Source organism: Labrus mixtus, chromosome 7 (assembly GCF_963584025.1).
Source record: "Labrus mixtus chromosome 7, fLabMix1.1, whole genome shotgun sequence".
Classification (NCBI taxonomy): domain Eukaryota; kingdom Metazoa; phylum Chordata; class Actinopteri; order Labriformes; family Labridae; genus Labrus; species Labrus mixtus.
In genome coordinates this window covers 28520297-28544320 of record NC_083618.1, presented here as the reverse complement: position 1 = coordinate 28544320, position 24024 = coordinate 28520297, and the positions used below count along the sequence as shown (strand labels likewise).

At 43.0% G+C, this 24024-nt stretch overlaps 1 protein-coding gene across 2 annotated transcripts in view; it reads left to right on the top strand.

Annotated features, from left to right (window-relative positions):
- plxnb1b (plexin b1b) overlaps window positions 1–24024 on the top strand; it is a 112599-nt gene that overhangs the window by 4001 nt on the left and 84574 nt on the right. The window contains exon 2 of one of the 2 annotated variants that reach the window (XM_061041504.1): window positions 19169–19239. The exons of the other annotated variant lie outside the window; for it this stretch is intronic. The gene's annotated coding sequence lies outside the window, so the exon portion shown is untranslated. The remainder of the gene's footprint in view (window positions 1–19168; window positions 19240–24024) is intronic. 2 annotated transcript variants of the gene reach the window in all.

Below are 24024 nucleotides of genomic sequence, written 5' to 3'. Positions count from 1 at the left end.
GCGCGGGTACACCGATCCGTGCTCTAGCATGGTACACTTCCTTGGCTCGGGCACGCCTTGCAAGAGGTGTGCTTCGGCACGGTACGGTTCATGCACGAGCACAAGCAAAGTGTGATGGCTGTATCTGATTAAAAATGACTCAAAATCAAAAAGTCAGTAAAGTAGCCGTCATGTTGTTCTTCGATGTGCGGACACGGACTCCACCGTGCGTCTCTTTTATTGATCGAGTCCGCTTGTCTTGTAAACTAAGCACGCTTCGTGATCACGTAAAGCCATGCATGTGTTGTATCACGATGTTATAAGAGTAGTGTACTAGTGGGAGTGCGCACTAAGAAACTTTAAAAGACAAATCTTCTAAAAATGAACGGCAGGATGCTTATTTCTCAAAGTAGATCTTTAAGGATTACGATTGTTGTGCGTCTCTCGCCTAACATTGATCCTTGTTTTTTTGGCGAGGTCAATTTAGATGATGTCTTCCTTTTTTAATTTGTTTGAGTAGTATAGTTTGATCCACTTTACCCCAGTCTTTATGTTTTTAAAATCTTACAACCCCAGTTCACTCTACTTTCCTAATGGAGTTATTTGGACCAGAGATTAGCCCCAAAAGAAAATCTTTGGGGGTGATGGTATCCCTGCACCCATTTTGATCTCGCCTGTTTGGTGAGCACGATCATCCCAAAAGGGGGATCAAAGTTGTTGTGGAAGGGGCAGGCGGAGATTCAACATGTGAACACTCAGATTGCCCAGCAGGGGGTCCGGAGCTCTCTGGCTCCAATGGCCAGATTAAATACTCAATTTAATTATGTCACTGAGCATTAAGTCAGTAACCTTATCAGAGTGGTCTGGCTGTTTAATAGGGCTTTGTAAGCCAACAGATGCACCAAGATTAGGAACAATATGCTGGTGGTGCAAACCCCGGGCGGAGGGATAAGAGGCGGCCAAGGAATCTGATACGAGGCGGAGGTGCCCCCCCCCCCCCCCTCCCCGCGAGATGCCCTATAGGGCACCTTAAGATGGCAGATATTAAATATAGCCTCATCTGAGACGGCTCACTGTGTGTATCTCAACGTGTCAGTGTTAGAAGGGAAATTATTAAAAGATGGTTGAATGCATCAATAAATAAAGTTGGTGCGTGTTTGTTTTTGCACCGTGGCAGTGTTACATTTGCATATTCATGTTGTGATTATGCACATTTGTACATACAAACATGGAGATAAAAGTGATAGAAACTCAATTGGGTTTTTTTTTTTTTTTTTTGCATATTGAGGGAGAGTTTGAGGCTGATTAAAGAGATCCCTTAAAGTCGCAGCAACATGAATTCCTGATGATTTCCGCCCGTCTGCGTGAGGGGAGCTGCTGCGCCCCGAGAATCAAACTCTCCAGTTACCGCTCGTCACATTTTGGACTCGCCCACATCTCTCTGCATATCGCTCAAGGTGAACATTACAACACTGTAGCCTGGAGGTGGACAGGATGTAGCTCCACGTCCATTATCTGAATCAGCAAAAGTCTTGATTTCTCTTTGATATAAAGATCTGCAACAACCCTCCCCGGGACTCTCTGAGGATTTAATTAGACAGGGAAGCCGGTTCATTATTCAGATATGTTAATGAGGACCCAGATACATGGAAGTGCTGAGGATTGTAAAATACATTTGAGTGTTGAAATCCCTTTGAAGCAGCGAGTGAAGTGCTCTGTAGGACTGTGAATTATTAACTCATCAGGGTATGCTGCATGCCTCCACCACATGCAGCTCATTGTGTGTGTGTGTGTGTGTGTGTGTGTGTGTGTGTGTGTGTGTGTGTGTGTGTGTGTGTGTGTGTGTGTGTGTGTAATGAATGGAGCTTGTGTGTTTGCTTAAGGTCAGTGTTGTAGCACACATGATTAAATGGTTAACACAAGCTCATTCAGCCTCTTGAACTTGACTAGACGACAGAACTCTACAATTCAGATTCTGTTTATTGTATCAGTGATCAGTCAGCCTGTATATTTTTTTTATTTGAATTATACTTTATTAATCCCTGAGGGAAATTCAGATTTTACACTCTCTTATGAGAAACATGCTTCTCACACACACAGACATGAAATACACACACATGCACAAACAGGACCTGTGGACATGCATTAGTGGAGAGATGTCAGAGTGGGGCTGCTTCACACCGCTACACAGGGAGCGTACCTCGGCAGCACTCTACACTCCAGCTCTAGGTAGCTACCAGACCAACTTCCATATTATGGTCCGCCTCTGGACTTGAACTGGCGACCCTCCGGTTTCCAACCCAAGTCCCTATACGGACTCTTGTACCTTTGCTTTTTTTTCACAGTTTTTTTAAATGCCATTCATTCATGCGCAGAATCAAATTGTATTATAGTTCTGAGTATTGGGGTAGCTGATTGTCTTTGTTCCAGGCTTCAGTCTATGGCAGGGGTGGGCAACTGGCGGCCCCAATCAACCCTCAAGGTGGCCTTCAGGTCAATTTTTATATATCAATTGGAAACATGAAGAAAACATGACAAAATCTGCCATGAAATCATAAAACCCAGAAATATGTCCATAATAATATTTGATCACTGGTATATGTTGAGTTAAATTTGAGACATAATTGATTGGAATCGTTTTTGTATCCTACAATTTGGCCCTCTAGCAGTCAGAATTAAATGAATGTGGCCCTCGCTGTGACCAAAGTTGCCCATCCCTGGTCTATGGATATTAGGATTTGTGTGAAATGTCAAAAAGGTGGATTTGAAATTTACTTCCGGAACCAGAGCCGCCAAAATAAAAGTGGGCGGTCACTGTTGAGCTCTTTAGCCTTGATGGTAGAAATGTCTCATTGCAGGCAGATTGTCTGTGTGTAACCCACAATTTATGGATGTACACACAGACTGCACACACTGCCAAACATGTGGTAGTGTAGTAAATACTAACCGTCTGCATGTCCCTGTCTGCTGCTGATTCCCTTTGACTATATCGGGCCCTTGAAGCTAAAGGAGATTATTAATCAGAAGCTCTTAATACTGATTCATGCACAAGAAGGGTGTGTCCTCGTACTGTGTAAAATATTTAGAAGATTACTGAGAAAAAGTTTTGAAATGGGAATCGAGACCGGGGAAAAAAGTGTCTTCTCTCACTTCATTACATGTTGCTACTAAAGGGCATTTACCCCGATCGGTTCTGTATCCTGCTCTCCTTTTTCTTCATTTTAATACATGCTGCCTGTAGCCTCATGAGTCTGGCATCGAGTGCAAAAAAACGAAGCAAATCCACCCTTTACTTCCTTCTACAATTCAGCGCTTCTACCTCAAACACTTGACACTTTCCCCCAGCTCTCATTTTCTCAGTATTCCCTGGTGCCTGTATTCATGCATCCCCCCCCCCCGCTTCATATGACTCCCCATCAGTGGAGCTGAAGCAGCCGCATGTGAAAGGCCCTCAGAGAAAGAGGCCCCGGCTGGTGAGATAAGGTGACATGGATGAGGAAGGGCTTTGTCATTGCACTCACGATGACGACTCCACCTGGGGGAGGCGAGGGCGGAGGGAATCTGAACACATGAAAAACAGCCACATACTGTTCATCTTTTTGTATTTCTGAGATCCTTCCCCTTCAAGGCGTGAATTAATCCATCCTTCACCTGAGATCTCCTTCTTTTTCTCTGTCTTTAAGCAAAGCCTGCTGCCTCACTGCCACATCCTAATAGACCCTTATTTTAAACCTAGAGACATGCAGACAGAGAGGATCAGATGAAAGGCTTACGTTATAATTTTTTTATGACTGGAGGCTCTGAAACTGCTGTGTAGGCCTGAATATTGCTCACAAGGATTTTAATGTGTGCCAAAAATTTGCAGAGGGAGAAATCTTTTTTTTCCCCATTGAACCAAATTTCTCAAAGGCATCGGCGTTACGAGAAACTGTCATAATAAGAATCCAAAATAAAAAAAAAGATGTAAATTAGAACATGGCCCCTGAGGCGACATTAAATCGGCGAGGCAAATGTGGCCCAAATCTGATTTTTTTTTTTTGTTAATACATGACTCAGAGCTGTGAAAACCGAACGAGGCAACATATTTCATTTAAATCTGACCTGTTTATGTATTATTTGAGTTCAAACTAGCGCTTCACAAACTGCGTTTTTGCATGAATTCTGCTTCTGCGGAGGGGCATGACACTCTCCTACTCCTATTCTGCAACCAACACGTCCATAAAGCCGCTGCTCCGTGAAAGCAATGATTCAAAATCTTCATTGGAGAGGTACAAGTTGAAGAGAGTGTTGTGACGGGTTGAGATGGGAATATTGTGACCCCTTGTTCATCTGTGCTGATGCCACACCCTGAGAAGCGTTTTTTATTCCACAGTCACAGAGCTGCCTCTGCATGGCCTCCTCTTCCCAAATACTGACGATGACTTGGAACATCTTTGTTGGACCAAGTAGTGTCCTATTAAATAAATATCAGCTGCTTTCATCCAGATTGTTAAAGACGGGACTGTTATCACTCGTCTGTGTAAAAGGTATGAAGGTGGGGATGGTGGGGCAAAGTTCCCATCCTGCAGGGGAGGTAGTAACAGTGATGTAGCAGAGATGAAAAGACGTCTTTGTAACCACGGGAGCTGGCAGACAGGAACAGCGCGTGTTGAACGAGCAGCAACCTCCGGTGTGGAAAGATGAAGCCAATACTGAAGCGTAAAAAAAACAACCCCAAAGGTCCTCGAGTGTCCACTTGAGACTAGCTCGTAAAGCCAGTTATGCCAAACTTTTGGTCTGAATAGTTCATGTCATTATCTGCACACACTGTACAGGGGTGAATGTTTTAATAAATCTTTGCCTGTCGCTAGGTTGACTGAGTTAGGTTGAGACAAATATGGCCATCCCTTCAAATTGGGGGCTTCAAAAATGTCCCCTTGAGTAACGTTACTAGAGACTACGTGCATGTTTTATACCGTCTTTGGTGTTGAATCCAAAGCTCCCACAGTTTGTTTATAGACCTGTCAGGGTAAGTAGGTGTAATGGCAAAGCTTTAGTGGGATCTCTGTTTAAAAGGTTTCTGCTGGTTAATACAGATGTGGCAGTGCTGCATCATTTTTTTTTTACTCCATAAGATAATTTTGGGGCGTTTTTGACTGTCATTCACTCACACTAGGCCCAGTTGTCCCGTATCATACTTAAGCAAAGAGGTGTATCTTGCTTGAGCACAGACTAGTCAAACCAGCTGGACTTTGGGGGGTGAAGCGTTCTTGTGTGAATGTGACCTCAATCACCAGTCGGATTTGTCACAGTCGTGCTTGATGTGATGCCAGCAACTTCTGAAACGAAGCTGGAAAGTATTACACCCTCTGCTCAAATGAAGCTTTATAGACACTGGAGAGCTGAGATTTAGCCGATGGCTACATGTTATGCTACGTGTTATTCAGTTCCGACAGTGGAAAAGCACAGTTTCACAGCACCACACTGGAAAAAAACTGTGAAAAGCTGCCAACATGGGCCCCACCCCTCACAAACACTCTGGCTCCCAAGGTCCAAAAAACCCCAAACTAGGTGTAACAGCTTCTGAAGGACATGAACAAAGCGTTCACTTTTTAAAATTCACTGGGCTGAGCTTTGCATGCGTTAGCTCTTGAAAACTGATCCAGAATGTGTAAACAGCTTGGCAGTAGACAAAATAAATCGAGGTTTGCATTTTTTGGTGGTGTTTGCACCTGTGCACTGGTGTGCATACTCTACAGAAAAAAAAAGCTTTTTGCATGTAGTTTGCATTTGTTTCTTGCTTGCAGACACTTTTTGCTGTGCAACACTTTGCGACTGAAAGGGGGGGGGTGGTCTGCGAGTTTTCTACACTGTGCTTCTCTTCTCTGCAGGGGGGTTAAAGAGGGAAAGTTGCCCTGCCTCCATTTGTTTCTTTTGTTGAGGAGGAGGGCTGAAAAGACCGGCCAAACAAGCCAAAGCAGGGGGAATTGTGAGGGGGAAAAAGAGGGGGTTTGAGAGGTGAAGGCGTACCTCGAGGGGCGAGGAGGAAAGGGGAGAAAGAGGATGTGAGAGTGTCTCCTCCTCTTGTCTGTCAGTTGGTAAAACAGCTGGTGTTTACTGAACACTCCTTTGCCGTCTCCTCAGAGGAAGGACAGGTGAGTAGGTGTGGCTGAAGAGGAGTGTCCACCATCTGGAAGATTACAGTTACGCTCCGTTATCCAACGCACTACTTAAAAACAAACTTGGTGGAGTTATCATGAAAGCCAAGAACCTGTAGGAGCATTTTCATTTGGAAACTTTTAAGATTTATGGTCAGCTTTATGTACGGGTTAATCGGTGTGAAATCTCTTTTGCTTGTGCTGCATTGTTCTTTTGCACCAGACAAACAGGTGGCATCGCATCCTGACTCCTGTTTGAAATGAATGGACCTCGAGGCACGCTTGAAATTGAATATCATTTACATGACGTCAGGCAGCTAGCATTAGCTTTTGACTCCAGCGGCAACAATACAAGAGGCATCTGCTGTGGTGACACTAGTTGGAGTTCCCCCCCCCCCCCCCCCCGCCTTCATGAGAGTGTGTGTGTGTGGCTTTTTCGTGGCACGCAGGCAAGCGTGAAAATCAGCATTTGGAAATACCGACAGCCAACTGTTGCCAAGTGGCGACCATGAAAGCTCTTGGAGGACCGCTCAGTTTCCCCAGAAACGCCCTTTTTCTTAAGACAGCTCCCCCTAAATCGACTCAACACCCCCCACTCTTAAACTCCCTTTAAACGCTGAGTGGGGAGGGACCCTCCGGCCTGGGAAAAGGGGGTTGCTATGGAAAGCCAAAGACGAATGTTGGAGAGGCGTATAAAAAGTTCAAGACCTTGGCCGGCTGCTGGTGAACTCCACTGGTACAGAACAATGATCCCGGGACGCGTCGACCTTACCTAGCTTTAGGTATGCAAGCTGAACACCGATGCTCCTGGTTTAAAGGACGCCATGTCCTGAAACAGTCTGCTGTAAGATGGTCTTACAAGCAATGGTCAAATATTTATCCTGCTTAGTTAAAGTAGAAAGAAATGTTGACAGTGTTGGGAGTCATAAGCCCTTTGTTCTAGTGTGAATCTGCGCCGTAAAGATGCACCACCATCATTAACTCTTTGCATATTCATAGTGATTCTGCAAGGGGTGTAATACCAGTGTCCCAGTCTGTCATTTCACAGTTCGTTATGGCATTGCGGAAGCACAACGTGAAGAGAAACAACATGAGCTCTACAAAAACACAGACTTAGACACACACACACACACAGCGCTGCTCTCTCCCGCTGGTTCTGCCGATCCCTCCTCGTCCCTGTAACGCCTCTGTTTCTATCTCCGATGGAGGGACATCCTGGGGGCGTAGATATAGCTCATGGAACGACAGTCGGCATTAGAGCCTGATACTGTCTTTTGGAATTATAAGACTGGTTCGAGTGACATTTCAAGAGAAGGGACTAACAACAATTTAAACATCTCTGATCAAACAGGTATGAAGCAATGAATAAAACACCATTACCGGAATTGACAATCGTCTAATTGGGTATTTTACTGCATTTTTGATCTACAAGATCTTCCTCAGGCCAGGCCGCAGTGTGTGTACTCTTTCTCTGCAGTTTTCTTGTCCTGCTCATGTATGCGTGTTACCTGTATGTGTGCACACTCCTCTTTCTAAATTGTATTTTGAGCAACGGTACGGCTCTGATTTTTTTTTTTTACAATTGGTGCATCTCTAATATTTGATGAATTTGCCATTTAGTTAATCCTGACCATTGTATCATTTCACCAATTGTTTTACCAGATTATAACCAGTAGACTGACATGAAATGATAGAAAAAGAAGCAAGTGTTCATGTTCAGAAAGCCAGAAACCTGTGAAAGTCTGAAACGTATGTTAAACCATCAGTAGGTGTCACTTGTTATTCTTAGATGGTAGACATATCGCCCCTGTGGAGCAGTGTTTTTACAACCTGCCCGTCATGTGTCGTCTTACCATGACACTTCCTGTTGGTTCAAACTCCCACAGGGGTCAGGGGTCACAGGGCACGGTAATCCTTGTATTGACCCCGCACTCCCTGAGTGGGACTTTTCCCCCTGTGCTGAATCTTCATGTGGAAATGTTCCTGTGAATATGTCACTTCATCTGTGTGTTTGTGCGTCTATGTGTGAACGTGAACGCCCTGTGAGCGCACACTGTTTCCTGGCAACCTTTGCCACTTGCTGGTAAGCTGAGCTGCTGCACACAGTTTACAGGCTGCACCGTCAGCCTCACCGCGCTGGATTTGGGAGGCTTGGATTTACACATTTCTTAAGCTGATCTGAAATTTTGGTTGCATTCCTCATTTTCTATGCTGTAATCCTGGTGAAAAACCCCGAACCGAATCCGACGACTCATCGGCACTCTACATCCCTCGCTGTATGTCGATGTTTAGGTTGTGATGTAAAAGCTCATTTAACAGCACACAAGGCTTCTGTGTGAACACCAGCGAGGCCTTTAGACAGCTTTCATAAATAACACCCTCTTCATGTTATTAATGGAGAGCTTAAGGTTTTTTTTTTTTTTTTCTTGCTTACTAGGAATAATCTTTTCCACCCGCTCCACCTCAGTAGCCTTAATCTGGCTGCAAATGAACCAGGCCTCTGTTTCCAGGGGTTATGGAGCGCTCTGAGGGGGGTTTGTCAGCGTGTATGTGTGTTCATCACCCCTCCTCCCAAGTACACGTAACTCCAACAGTCCAGTACAGTTACATGTAGTTCTTCCATGAGTCAGAGTATGCAACCAAATGTGTAAGTTGCATGTCCAGTTTGTCCACAATAAACAGCTAAAATCTCTTCACCTTTACTTAGTGGAACTCTGATGGAAACCAGTTTTCATGGTGTTCATTACACCACACTGATAAAACGTAATCGCTGAACAAAGAACAAAAGTCTCTGTTCACGTTGCATTGACTTTATAAGGTTAAGAATCTTTTAGTTTGTATAATGTCAGACGTAGATATGAAAGGTGGAGGTAAAGGTCAATAAAACACGATGATTCTTTGTGTTTATTCACTCAAGCTTCATCATGCCATTCTCTCTCTCTCTGGTGGATAAATATCACTTTGTCGCCTGACTTTAACAATGCAAAGACGGTTTCATTTAATTATATGTTTTCAACCGCTTCATGCAACTCCTGCATAAGTCGCAGCCCCAGTCACAAAAGTCTTTTGAAACTAAAGAATGCACACACAAAATATTTTTAAATGAAGTATTTCTGTGCCTTCCTCTTGGAGTGGTGGGGGATCCCGTTGGTGCCCCAAATGAATGGTTGGGGAAACAAATTTAGTCAAGTTGACACTTAGCGTACATGGTTGTTGGTACATGGTGCTGTTGCTTTTTAAAGTTTGAGGAACTGGAGTTGTGCTATGTAAATAATGAGAAACTCAAGACCTTCAGAAATGAATACACAGACACCCACCTTCTCTTCACGATAGGGCGTTGTCAGATGCTGCTGACTTCACTTTTTATTCTAGCTGCGGTGTTCAGTTAAATTTAACATTTTTATAGTGTTACTGCCTCCTTCATGGGAATAAAGAAGAAGTTATTCAAGTGGTTTTAATGTCCATGACAAGGGTTTTCTGCCCTAAAGGGAGCAACACTCTCTGGAAGAGATAAACAGTTCCTCTTTGCCTGTTAACACCAGCTCAACACAAACTCATCTGGACAGGGGTTGGTCTATTTTTCAAATGAAAACTCAGTCATGTCAAGTTGGGTGATATCATATATAATAGCACTATTGGAGACTGAGCTGATGCAAACGTAATTTCAGTGATCATTAACAGTGAGAGGGTGTCAATCTATCCATGCATAAGTCACCCATCCAATGGGAAATGTGATACATGAAGAAAACTTTATTGACTTTATAACATTAGAATGATCAGCATTGTCTAATATACTTTTTTGGATGCACAGATATTCTGTAAATTCTTCAAGTTGCACAAATGTAAGAAAATTATTTTTTTGGAAATGACAGGCAGCGCTAGAAACAACCTTTTCAACTAAATCATGTTTTGATATACATTTTAATATGTTGTCTGATACACCTATGGCTGCACTGGAAGCCACTTTGATTGCACCAGTTTGCAAGGTATGAGAGGAACGAGAGTGTAAAGATGTCTGCGTCCCCTCTGCTAAAATAAGTTGTAAAGTGATGCCCCCCCCCCCCCCACACACACACACACACACACACACACATAATCTTTGTTTTTTTACAGTCATTTGGCGACATTGTAGTGTGAAGTGTTTCATCAATCAGCAGAGGTAATAAATGTATTTCTTCAGGCCAACAGTGGAAACCGAACATAATGGTGCTGCTGTAAAATAATAAATAACGCTGCTATAATCAGCTGAAATAAACCGGGGGAAAACAAATCTTAAAATGTAGTAACCCTCATTTAGTTTGTCTGAATCCAGACAAAGAGAAGGGCAGTAAAATGTTTGCGGTTTACCACACGTGTTCCTCAGCAGGAGTGATGATCAGCGAGGGGAGCTGTAAAAGTTTTACTGCACAAACCACCCCCCCCCCCCCCATCCCCACCCCATCCCCCCTCTTCTCCCATTATTGCTGCGTTTTACAGAAACACATTAGGCATTGTTTCCACAGGAGGAGCTCCGACTGATTGTTAATTATCACGTGCCAAAACCAGCGCTCTTATTAGAAAGAGGTTATGTTGAAGTCATCTGCTCATTTATTCTGGGCTCGTAAGAGTCTGTTTGTTTTTTTTGCTTGGAGGGTAAACAGAGACTGAATACGTGGTGTTTGGAAGTTTTTGCTCTGTGGATTATTTTTTTTAGTGTTTTTTTAGATTTCTTTTTGGGCTTTTATGCCTTCGTTTGATAGGACTGTGCAGAGGGAAAGGAGTCACGGGCCGGACTCAAACCCAGGGAGGGTAACAGCCTCTGTACATGGACTAGACATGGACTTGGGCAGGGGCGTGTCCAGACTTTTTCTGACTAGGGTGGCCCAGCTGGGGCACCAACTCATACAGGGGTGGCCTTAAGTGTGATGTGCGCACAAAAACAAATACACACACACAAATAAACATCAATTATTTACCCTTTCCAACCTCAATAATAATATCAACATTATAACACAAGATAGTGGCAACCTTAGTCTGCCTTTTTAATGACACACAAAAATAGATGTCACAATTTAAGGCACTTAAAAAATGTGCAAAATCCTAAACAGTCCAACTTGCAATGTTTTGGTCCTGACACATTGCCAGTTAGTTTACTGCAAGTAAGACAGAGTGCATTACTTTCCTGTCTTATGAAATAGATGTACAAAGTTGTTATTTACAGTGAAAGCTCAAACAAAAAAACATATCCTACATTGATTTTTAAAGAAAACTAGCAGCCTTCTGCAAAAAAGACCTGATAGTTTTAGGATATTTGGGGTGGCAGCTGATTTCTTCCACACCTGGACACGCCCCTGGACTTGGGAGATGTGATTTCTAATAAGAAATGCTTATTAGTCAGCAAATGCTCGGTTATTATCTCAGTTATTCCCAGTGAGATCCAGCTGGAGCGGGTTTAGGAAGCAGGGAAATGGCGTCAGTGCCCCCATATTCAACAACCCACTCACATTAAAAAAACAAACTAACACACACACTTTCCTACCATCCAGGCAACATGGGGCGGTGGTTTTTGGCACGACTCATTCCATCTGGGGAAAAATGTGGTTAAGCTGTGGGTTCATAAACCAAATCACTTGTTTGTGATGATGAGTGGACACGGCGGAGCTTTGGGAAAATGAATGCATCAGAAATGTTGTCAAATCACTGCACACAGATAGCGTTTTTTTTTTTTTACATTTCATCTTACCTCATGACGTCTGAAATGAGAGTGAGGGGAAACAAGGAACTGATTTAGATGAAATCATGTAGAACGCTTTCAATCATCATTAAATTCTGTTCATTCATCCGATGCTTTTATCCAAAGGGACTTAGCGCGCTCAAATGTAAATCTAAAAATATGAATAATTGCTAAATCTCCTGATTGAGCCGGGTTTTCAGACTGGGTTGTTAAATAAAAATGTTCCCTCCAACGGCCCAGCTGTCCGTCTGCTCGGTCCACATCATGTCTGATGACATCGTCAGACCGTACAGTGTCCCGTGTTCAGTCTGCTGCTTATCGATCATGGACACAAAACTGATTACTCCTCCGACCTCATGACCCGACGGGCTGCATAGTCGAAGGCAATCAAAAGACAATGACCTCATTTAGACCACGTTGTCATGAGTGTGAAAAAACAGGATTGTGACTGAGTACAAAGCAATTTCATATTCTTCTGCTGCGCTAATTTGAACACTGTAAAAGTCCTTCTTTTCAAAAAACTGTTCTTCGTTGTCAAATTAGAAAAGAAAACAACATTTCAAGACAAATTTGGTTCAGCTCTTTGACACTAATTTGGAAAAAAAACTGGTGTATGAGTAGTTCCCCATTGAGACCGTTTAACCTTTTTAAATAAAAGTGTCTTTTTAGTTGTGGTTACGAAGTTTTTGATCATATCACGCTATCATAAGGCAATTAAACTGCTCTGGCTCGATGCTTTATGTTTTGAGGTTGTCTGTTCATCCATCGCAGACATGCGGGCGCAATTTCCCAGGAACCCCTCGAGGGAGCTTTTCCAAATTTGGCACACTTGCTCTGCAGAGATGATCTTTCTTTGTTTTGTTCATTTCATGCGAGTACCTTTTTTTTAGGGCTGAAATGAAATAACAAAAAACCTTTGAAGTCTCCTTTTAAAATGGGGAATGAATAGAAGCGCATCAGTGCAGAAATATAACAATAACTCATTCACCACTTTCACCCATAAACTTAGAGACAATTTCAAGACACATTTTCTGGACTATCCCTTTCACACATGTACCTCTCAGTGGAAACTTAACTGAATGACTTTAGTCCTCAGCTACTGGGAATACTGTGAGGAAGGCATTTAGGTAGAACGTTCAGGATGTGGAGGAGTACTTGGCCTCCATTATGGTGACTGCTTCTTTGGCCAATATCCCTACAACATGAATAAGGACGCATCTGCAATACACATGAAAGAATGAATGACGACTTACAGGGAATCAAGGTGAGCTAGTTTAGAGTGTACAAGAGTGGAAATCCCCTCAGTGACTTCATCAGACCGCCGACCTGCTCGCTGGGAATGTTCCAAACTAATACAAGCTCCATTCACTCTTGCTCGTCCCGACTTTATGTGAACTTTTTCACCTAGGCGGGTAACGCCCAGGCACTGCAGATGGAATCAGCCAAATCTGGTGCAATGCATCTCCTCTCACTAATCGAGATGAATGTGTGTTGAACAGAGTCCCTGACAAACTAAACTAGGTGGCTGTAAGAAAAAAAAGCTTTAAAGTCCAATGTGTTTGCATTCTCACATGCAGTGTCTCAGGGTTATTGTGGTAAATGTGTGAATGGGGCTTGTGACTGTTGATACCATGAATCTATTTGCAGTCACCTTTAGGCCTCATCCTGTCCCACCAGTGCCTCCTCATACTCTAGTTTGCAGCTTGTAGTCTCGCAGTCTTGTACTTTTTTTCCACTGTGGACACTGTGGAGCCCTCACTTTCACATGAAATAGAAGTGGCTCTGTGTGGGAGACTGACATTTCATCAAATTTTAACTGTGGAAATCCTGTGGGAGTTTTTGGTAGCAGCCTTTGTAGGAGCTGTCACTACTGATTAAATAGTAGTGGAAACACAATTTTAAACATGAAAATCGAACAGCTCTGCCCCGTACGAGTCAGGTGTAGGCCAAGCTCTGTGTTTCCAATCAGTCAGATGACGATGTACGTCATCTACGGGTGGATCGCAGGGCATGAGGATTTTTTATTTTAATCGAGTTGTAAGCTGCATTTTGTCCAAAGAGGAATGGAAACTTTAAAAAGTTGAACCTTGAGCTGAGTGTTTGGGCAGTGATGTATTTTATAAAAGTCACTACCACTCAGTCAGACACACTTGTCCTGATTTAGTGGAAAGGGTCTGGCCTGTTTTACAACTGAAGTAAATACTGTCTGCTTCATGGGTCTAGCACTGTGGCAGAGGAGGGGGGTATCCCCATCGATTGCCCCTGGGCTTCAGCTGCTGCCGCTGCATATCCGATTCATTATCGAGCGTAATCTGAGAGCAAAAGAACAAGTTCACACTCCATTTACTGCTCCACTTTGCTTGAATTTCTAGATGTTTTTTTTTTGGTGCTGCAGGTGAAGATTTCTTTCTGGCTGCTCTTGGATAATTTAAGCATGACATCCTCTTCAGCAAATTGATTGTTAGTGGCTGCGAGCCACACAAACCTGCCGCCTGCCGCCGCGGAAACAGGTTGACTCCGAGCGCTGTGTAGGCTTTGGCTTTGTGTGAACTCTGCAGATGTGTGAAAGTGGCTGACAGTCGTGACACACCAGGTTACTGATTCTGGGGTCTGAGAGTAAAAACCCTGAGGTGGAGAGGACGGAAGCAGGGTTACCAGGGTTACCAGCCTGAAGCACTGCTGTTCTTTCCATTTATCCCCCCCCCCCCCTCCCCTTGTCACAAGAAGTGTGTTCAACTAACCTTTTAGGTTAATAATAGGCAAATGAGTCATGGGTCAGCCTCTTATCATTTCAGCTGAGATTTAAATCTACATCTGTAGTTCTGTTCTTTTGAATGAAAGACTTTATTTTGGACCAAAAAATTTAAATAAGATATTGAAAATCAAACAAGACCAAAGTTACAGAGTCCCAAAGGGAGTAGGTAGAAGTACAGCTTATATATATACCCACCACTTTTCTTCTATCAATTCATATATTATTCCAATAAATCCTCAAATATATCTCTTTTGAAGATACTTCTCTTTATCATACTGCCTCTCTTAAAATGAGTGACACTCGTTTGATATTTACACCTCAATACCGTTAAACTAAAAACTCATCTATTCTGGTAAAATCTGTTCACCAAAACCCAGATGTTTTGTTCAGTTTGCAGTCAGGATGTGGCAGAGCCGGGTCAGATGATGTGCATTGACCCCTTCAGTTCAGCCACTGATGCAGGATTAACCTGTGTCACATTGTCCGTCTGAAAGGACTGCGGGTGTCACCGGGTTACGGAACGCTTTTAAAACGCTTTAAACTTAATCAAACTGAAACTCTTAAGTCATCCGAGTAAACGTCCTTGTAGGGCTGCAGTCTTTCATAGTATTTCAGTGTGAACATGTTTGATTCAAACATCGCAAAAGACTTCCTGAAACCCAATGAAGATTAACATCAGTGACAATCAAACCTAGCCACAAGTTACCGTTGACTTAGTTGGTGTGATCATTATTATCGCAGATGTTCCACATAGTCTGTAGTAGGGTTGTCACAATACCACATGCTAAAACTTTGATATGATTCTAGTAATATCAGAACCTGTTTTGATACCATAGCTACAAAACTCTAAGTCCCATCCAGCCAATTCTGGGCAATTTCTTGATTATATTTAAACCAAAATATGGAGGCAAACTCTCACACACAGTCTAAACAGTACTGAAACCATACCAACATATCTGTGCCATTGAGAGAGTGCTCTGACTCCTGACAACTTTTGTTAAAAAGGTTTCCTTTGGCAAGACACTTTGCCCTAAATTGCTCCCGCTGTTGAATATGTTGAATGGGATGAGTTAATACTGATCAGCCTATACCATCAGTGTGTGAATGGGAAGTGATGTGATCGGTTTCCAAGATCTGTGCAACTGACAAGACAAAAATTAGAAGAATAAGACCCAAGCGAAATATCCAGTAAATGCAAAATCATATTTAAACCTTAACTTTTGCTTGCGGTTTCCGTCTGTTTTTTACAGACAATAATTAAAGTGATTTGTTGGTGTATTGAAGAGAGCAGTGTTGAGTGTGAAGACATTAAATTAAGCATTATTATTCTCACTTCTGGAGCCGCACACACACACACACTGAGGACGGAGGGAATAATGTTGGTAATTAAAGCCGACAGACGGGTAAAGCTGATGACCGTTGCATGTTTCCCCCTCAGACTTTAAAAATCAATCATGACTAATACGAGTTGGGGGAATTGGCACACATTCCATGTGTTGTTGTCAGATTACGATGATGAGTTTATCCCTTTTTTGCATGCCATTAGAAAACGTACTGCAAAGGAATGAATTGGCCATAGACACAGCACTGTGGTTGTCATGTTCATTGCGAGAACACAATTAAACTTAATGACCAAGCTGTCGCTGGAAGCGTTCATCCTCTATCTCATTAAGGCTTAGAGATAGATGCCCAGTCTCTCATTAGTTCACTACAAAGTCAAAAGATTTATCCCTGAGTTACTCCAATTTCTCCTTTCAGTGTTCAGTAACACATTTACCTATTTAACCACTACACAGTTTCAGTCCTGGTTCGTCACCAAAGCTGCCTCTCATGACTTATTTCTGGTGGGAATTGTTGGTGTATATCCTCCATTCAATCTGAGGCTGAATGACCAGATGTGGGTTGAGGAATAAAGCAGAAAGGCTTCAGTCTTGCCAATGAGCTTGAAGAGGGCAGGGCACAAGTTGTATTTAGACCCTGTATATATTTTCCAAGGAGCAGAGAGGGGAAAAAGCAGAAATTTCTGGTATTTAATTACAGAGCGGCTGCATCCCAAGGCACACTGTCAAGGCAAGTTTTTAGGCCGACAGCTTAACAACCTCAGGAATGGTGGCACTGTTGGTTTTGGTGGTGCTGTGTCATTTCCTCCCATGAAGAGATGACTTTTTTTTTGATGTGTTTGGGATATTTACTTGTTTAAGCTCTTCTCAACAGGCAAAATGAAGTATTCGAATAAAAGGCAAACATTGCGGCGCTATCATGTGTACCCAAGTTTACCATCATTGCCTGGCAAGTGTGAACGCCCAAACAGAGTTCTGGGACTTTTATATTGCCTGGAAGTGGAATTTAAAAGTCTGTTTTCTTACGAGAATCCTTTTCTTTGACAGTCCGAGCTGCTTTGAAGGACGTGACCCTTCTTTTCACAGAAATATCTGCTCCCCTGCCTGAACGGCGCAATTGGGAGTAATATTTTTCTCTCCCATGTTAATCTGTCCTGATCTGAGTTGGTTCCCCCCTCGGCAATGTCATAAGGTCCATTTGTATTTGGAGCCGTGGATGCGTTGTGAAAGGACTCCTGGGTGTGATGTCCCTCTGTAATAGGATTTGGAGGTCGAGCGAACAAGCTATGTCACCAGTTGAGTCACTGTACATTTTCTAACAATGGGGGAGCTGGCTGAATTTGGCACCGTCTCTTTGCATGGCCACAATTGGAGCCATTGAGGCTTGAATGCATCCGGATTCAAGTCACCCCCTTAACAGCTCTTACATAAGGTTTTTTTTCATTGGCTTGACGGCAAAGGGCCATTGGCTAAAAGAACAGGACTATACTTTTTAGGTTTAGCGTTGGACAGCTGAATGTTACTTTGTCATAGCAAAGGTGCTAAGGGCTCGCCGATAACTCCTCTCTGTTTGCTCAACCTGATGAACCATTGTATGATGCAAGTCGACTTTAATCCTTGAAAAGGAAACTCGCTGAGGGGAACAAACGTTAGAGAAAAGACCGCAATCCTTCCTGTTCCTGTCATGTCAATACTATCAGCCCATCAATCTTCAACCACAATTCCACAACACCGCTCTTAGCATTTCCAGCTTCTAACCTGCTCATCTCAGGCCTCACCCCACAAACAGCCTGGGTCAAAGATGAATGAGAACAAGATAGTTTTGCATCCGAGCCACCTTCTCAACTCTGGGAGTTGCTGTAAAACAAGACCCAACGCATCCCAGCCAGAAGGCAGAGGTAGGAAATGTGGGATCAGCTGGCAGAGGGCTGCAGAAAACCACATTTTTAAAAAAAAGCTTTGTGGGTGGATTGGAAAAACTCCAGATTTAACCAAGTTTCGTCCAAGTTAAGGCAGCATTCCTGGACAATGACTGTCATTTGAATATCCCGTGGCGAGGGAATAATACTGCTGCAGTCATGAAGGTCTTATTTCACTTTAACTGTTTTCCAGAATACGGCCCATGAAGCTTGGTTGTTTGAGTGAAGATGTATTCAGTACAAGTATTGTCGGCCCAATTTTGGATGTCACTGTTTGTAATTTGAGTCATCGTTCAAATTTGGTATACAATTATTATTTCATACTTATAAATTAAGTGTAAAATATTCATTGAAAATATTCCAATTCTGTTGTCATTCAAAACCCAGAATGAGGGTGAAGTGGCAAGCCATTAAGAATCAAGACGCTTAACTATCCTGGACGTTATTTGAGCAAGAACTATGGAATAAAGTTGATGCAGTCTACAACTTCTGAGCAGTAAATTAAAAGCCTCAAGTTTTTTGTTTATAGGTTTAAGCAATGTTGTAAAATATAATTGAGATGTTGCCATGTTTTCATTTTCATGTATTTTGTGAGTTCAGTGAATTTCGTCCACCAGTCATCCATCAAAACTTTGTTTACTGTCTACAACACTATTGTGGTAAAGTGTTGAGGGTCAGAGTCTGTCCCAGGCTGCAGCTACAGGGGATTTAGCCTCTTTACATCGGGAATGCATTATAACCGGCTATCCAACCAATTAGAAGCATAGGTATTAGTGCATAGAGGTGTGGGATTGGAAAATAAATGTCTGGCTATCCAATTAATTTCATCATTGCTGAATTTAACCGTTACCCTGAATCTTTTAAAAGTTAATTTTCCACCCAAAGAAGATCAGAAATTAGATTTTTTTCCAACCCATCATTGAATTATTTCTGACAGGCCATGTCTCATGTTGTGCCAGGAACTCTATTCTATGGCAGCCATTTGTCTTTTTTTTTTTTGTTGTTGTTCAACGGTGACTTTTGTGGCTGCTCTTCCCTCGCCATGTTCAGCGCGGTCTTTGTTGTCATACTGGACAATAGCGGCCTTGTATGGAGAACAGGAGCCTTCACCTGCGTAGCATGAATTAAGAAGACACGGCAGGCGTTGCGAATGCTTTAAGCTCACTTTGTAGAGAGAAATTATTACAGCCACCGACTCCTGCTAACATCATCTTTTTCCACATTGTGGCTCCTGAAAGACTGTTTTTGTATTCTATGTCATGCTTTTTGGATTTTATTGAAGAAAGCTGTAAAAAAAAAAATGCTCTCTACTTGTCTTCCTGCAGGTTTGGACAAATCCTCATGGGGGTCGTGGAAGAATTCGACATGGAAGGAAACCAGCACTGAACTTCCATAGGTAGGAAGCTGACTTTTCTCCTTAGGTTAGCCCAGATGTGTTTCGTTCATATTTTAACAGAGAAGACTGTAAACTGCACCAATAGATCTGTGTAGAGGACCATCACTGAAGCTTCTTTTTTTTCTGTAATTCATCTGAGTTACACAATGGCTTATGGGATTCCAGTTTCCTCTTCCCGTGGTGTCAAGTCCACTTCCTCCCTCCAACCGCATCCCACCACAGTCAGCAGCTATTTAAAGTGTTGGCGGCTGCTCCCAATTACTCCTCCCCACGCCAAAACCAGAAGCTCGGGCCAGGCAAACGGAGGCCTCCCTGCTGCGACTTTTATCTGTTTGTTTTCATATTTCCCTTCTCCTCTGCCAGCCCTCCTCCCTTGCGCTCTTAATGTTTTTGTCTTCGCCAAGGCTTATTGTGTTTTTCCTCCAGCTGACCTTGGTTACATAAACTAAAGCCTAATCCCCCTTCCTTGTTTCTCCTCCTTGTCCTCCTGCTCCCTGTCCCTCCACTCTACCAGGCTGCTATCCTCTCCCACAAAGCCCAGTGTTTTGATTACATTGTGAAATATGAGCCAGGACTATTTATTCCCAGGCTTGGGTGGAGTTTGGAGGACTTGGCTGGCCAGAGGAGGGGGGGTGGGGGGGGGAGCCAGGAAGCAGTTGTGGTTGAATGGGGCGGGATGGTGTTGGGTCAGCCGTTTATGTCTTCTCATAACCTCTCTTTGTGGCCCGTGCATTCAGCCATCTGTTTCAAATAAGCATAACGTCCAGGGTCGCATCCCACTGTCAGCAGCTTCATAACCCCGAACCCCATCATTCAGGTTTGGCTGTAACCGGGTGGAGGACTGGCTCAGTGGTTTGAGACGCCATCCAAGTGTCCTTCAGCTGGAGGACAGAGGCTTAGACCCGTTTTTTGGGAAGAGAACTGCATCACAAGAAAACGGTTTGTCGTGAGCAGAGGCTGTGATGACAGAGGCTGATTAGTCCTGTTCACAGACGGCCAAATAAAAATGTGTCATTGACTAGTTAAAGTCTTTATGTGATTTTTCAAACTTAAATATAATATAAATCAAGTATATCCTCTGAAAATAACTCTGTGAGTCATGACTGTCTAAAATGGGTGTAACACCCGAGTCCCACTGTCTGTGATGTTTTCAGAGTTTTCAGAGTCCTATCTTCAGTTTGTTTACATCGCCCGGACGGCCGGCTGACTCCTCCCCTCGTGTATAAAAGTTGTTTAATTGAGGGACTAGAGAAAAGAAGAATAACATACTGTACTCACTGCTTAACTGTGTTTCTAGATCACGCTCATTTCAGGTAAATTTACAAGCAGTGTGAAGATACGAGCATAATAAAGATCGCTAGCATTAGCATGCTAACACAACAATGCAGCGCAAGTTGTTTTGGTTTCATGCTGGTGCTCAAGGGCGACATCTGCTGGATCAAAAAATCACATAAATCCTTAAATGTACATTAACTGGAAACACTGTGCTGTGGAGTTCTGATGAAATCTGGACTGGTTGTGGATTAACAAAGGTTTTGGCTAATATTAGTAATGTATTGTTACTCTGTATCAGTGCAAAATCTAGAACAGTGTCGGCCCTATCACTGACCTGGACTTGTTCAGGACTAAATCAACACTAAGTGGTTTGTCCTGTAATGACACTGTTGGCAGGTTCTCCTCACATTTCTCCTTAACCACTCATTCAGCGCGACCTCTCAGGATATATGTCTGAGTTCGTAGGATCAATTTGACCTGCTTTGATTTTTGTTGTTACAGAAATAGGAATTGCAGCGATCCAGTTTACTAACCATGTAAGTGCTGTGAAATAGCACCTGCCCTCTGGTTAACAGCATTACTCCCAAAGGACATAGACACATTTAGTTACACTCACCAGAGGTTATCATCGTGTCCACATTAACCGCTGCCTGTTTTCACTCAGCTGAACGTGCAGAACACTTCAGACTCTGAGGGCACACATGAACTTTGCTTTGGGTAGCTGTGTTTAAACAGTTTGTCTGTCGTCGATACGTGAGCGACCATTCTCTCTTCAAAGTTTAAAACATCTTGCTGATTAGTTCACTTCACACACACATAAACAGAGAGCAGCATATTCTCCAAACACGCCTCATTTCAACACTTGACCTTGTGTTACATGCAAAACATACAAGCCCTCTAGCACACACATAAAGGTACACAAACCTAAACACACACACACACACACACACACACACACACACACACACACACACACACACACACACACACAGGTTTTCCTACATGTGATTGTGAGTCAAGTTAGTTCAGGAATATGGCCAGGTTTAAATCCTGTGTTGTCGTCGTCATCTGTGAAATGCTGGTTCCCTGTTTTATAAGGGGAAAAAAAGCCATGGCACACACACACACACACACACACACACACACACACACACACACACACACACACACACACACACACACACACACACACACACACACGCATGCATGCACATAGCTGAGGCTACCGGAGATGAGAAGCCGAGCATTAGATTACAGGGAAATGATCAGCCAGTGTAGACAGGAAGCACTGCAGGAGAGTGAAATGTGTGGTGTATTTTAAGGTGTGTTGGCTTCCTTTCCTCGGGCACACACTCAAAAACAACCGGCGGCCCGTAATAGTGTCCTTTTAAAATACTACACAACGTTTTCTGTTTGATCGAATACAAAGTGAAAACTGCGCCCATGAAAGCGCTGAAAATAAAACTGCATTCAGAACCCCCTGAAACCACAATGAAACCAATTGTCTCTGATTTGATTTAGCGAAAGGAAACGCAAATCGGATCTTCTGTTTGGCTTCACTTTGCCGTGATTCATTTTAGGTTTTTATTTTCAGTTTGGTTGCAGGCCAGGGTCCATTATTGTAACTGTCCTGCTTCTGTCAGACTGAGGCACAGAGTTGGTCTTAAAGCCTCTGGAAATTTGCATTGAAATGGTTACAAATACATACTTGATATTGTGCAGTCCTATAACGTATTTTTAAATCATCTGAGTCAGAGCCAGCGGAGGAAGCTAAAGCCCTGCCTTGCAAAAGTAGCATTTCAATTGGTCATTGACTAATATGACAGCAGTAAGCAGAAACATGCAACGGCAGCTTGCATGAGTCGCTGCTGGTCAAAAATGATCATCAGCAGCCTGCAGCTGAAATTACACGATCACAGTTTGAGCTCGACTAACAAAGCTCTCAGGGACTAGATGCTTTTTTAAATGAAGTTTGAAAGAAATATACAAACTAATCCAAACACAATATCGGGAAAGTTGACTGAGAATTAAATCATTGGTGGCAGGTGCATTACTCTCCAAGGGATGCACAATTTCTCACAGATCGACCAGGATGTAAATCTTATAGCGCTTTCACACTTGCTGTAAACTTGTGAAAATCTCCTGATATTTCCAGGAGGAGCTGTATGATTTATTCACTTCACACCTGCCAGGCCCCCTGGTGGTTTTTCTGCACCAAGTTCCGATTGTGAGAACGCAGCAGGATATTCTCCGGAGAATTCACCATTAGGAGGTGGTGGCGGCGGCGGCGTTTATATCCTGTCAGTGCATTGACTGTTTGAACACGACCGCTACGATCTCCGTGCACGTAATTTAAACGTCTGCTTTTTGTTTTCTGTTCATCAGTATGTTGTTCTCCGCTCTTTTGTTGACAGTGTCATACCGTTGAACATGTAGCATTGGTATAAAGGCAAATATTCTCATTATAGCGTCATAGAGTGAGCTCTGTACTTCTGCGTCCCCCCCCCCCCCCCCCCCCGTCTGACAGGGATAGTCTCCCGCTGTGAGGAGCATATGTGAACAGTCAGGTCAGGAGAATATCCAGTAGTTCCAATGTGAAAACGCCTTTAATTGGCTGTCTTGATGCCAACACATAAAGGTAAACACCATCCACTGGCTAACAGAATAAACATTGCAATCATGGTGAATGTAACTTGTTTCTTAAGTTTAGACCTGCTAAGTGGGTTTATTAGCATCTTTACGGTCTGTAGCGCTATGTTGTGTCATTGGTCAAAAGTCTGTGGGCTGCTCTGAATGAATTAAGATTAAATGGTCAGCAGGTCAATGGGCCATGTCATGACATCTGTCACTCATTTACACTACAAGTAAAGAAGTGAATGAAAGGATGATACAAAGCTGGGGATGTGATAAATAAGCCCTTAGACACTTTTTGTTTTTCTAATAATTAAGTTTGGTTGCTACTCTAGGCTGCACCAGAATTTAAAACAATCAGCTGTAAGTTATTTGATGACTTATTATGTCATCTGTCATGTATAAGAAAGTGAGGGCTTGGCATTGTGAGTCCATTTCTACCAGCTGTCCCTGATGACAGTAGATTGATTTTTAACCAATGCTGCTCCCCTTTGAAGTGGACATAGAGACGCCATGTGAGGAAATTATGAAAAGCATGACAAGTCCTGATACCATAAGAAAGATCTGTGTTGTGTTTCATCAGCCTGTGTATTGAAATGTTGCAGTATAAACCCAAATGTATTTTAAGCCTCCACACCCCCCCCCCTTCAGTAATCCATTTTTCTCAGCAATGATCTCATTTCACTTGAATCAAATCATTTCATCATTGAATCCTGATTGAAAAGGCTCTTCACAACAACAGTCCAGTACATGTTATTGAGATGGAAAACAACACCCCCCCCCCCCCCCCCCCCCCCGAGTTAACAGCTGGACCCAAATATTTAAATGTGTTTGATGCAGAATCAAAGCCTCTTCTTCAGCCTGCACTGTGACCATGTG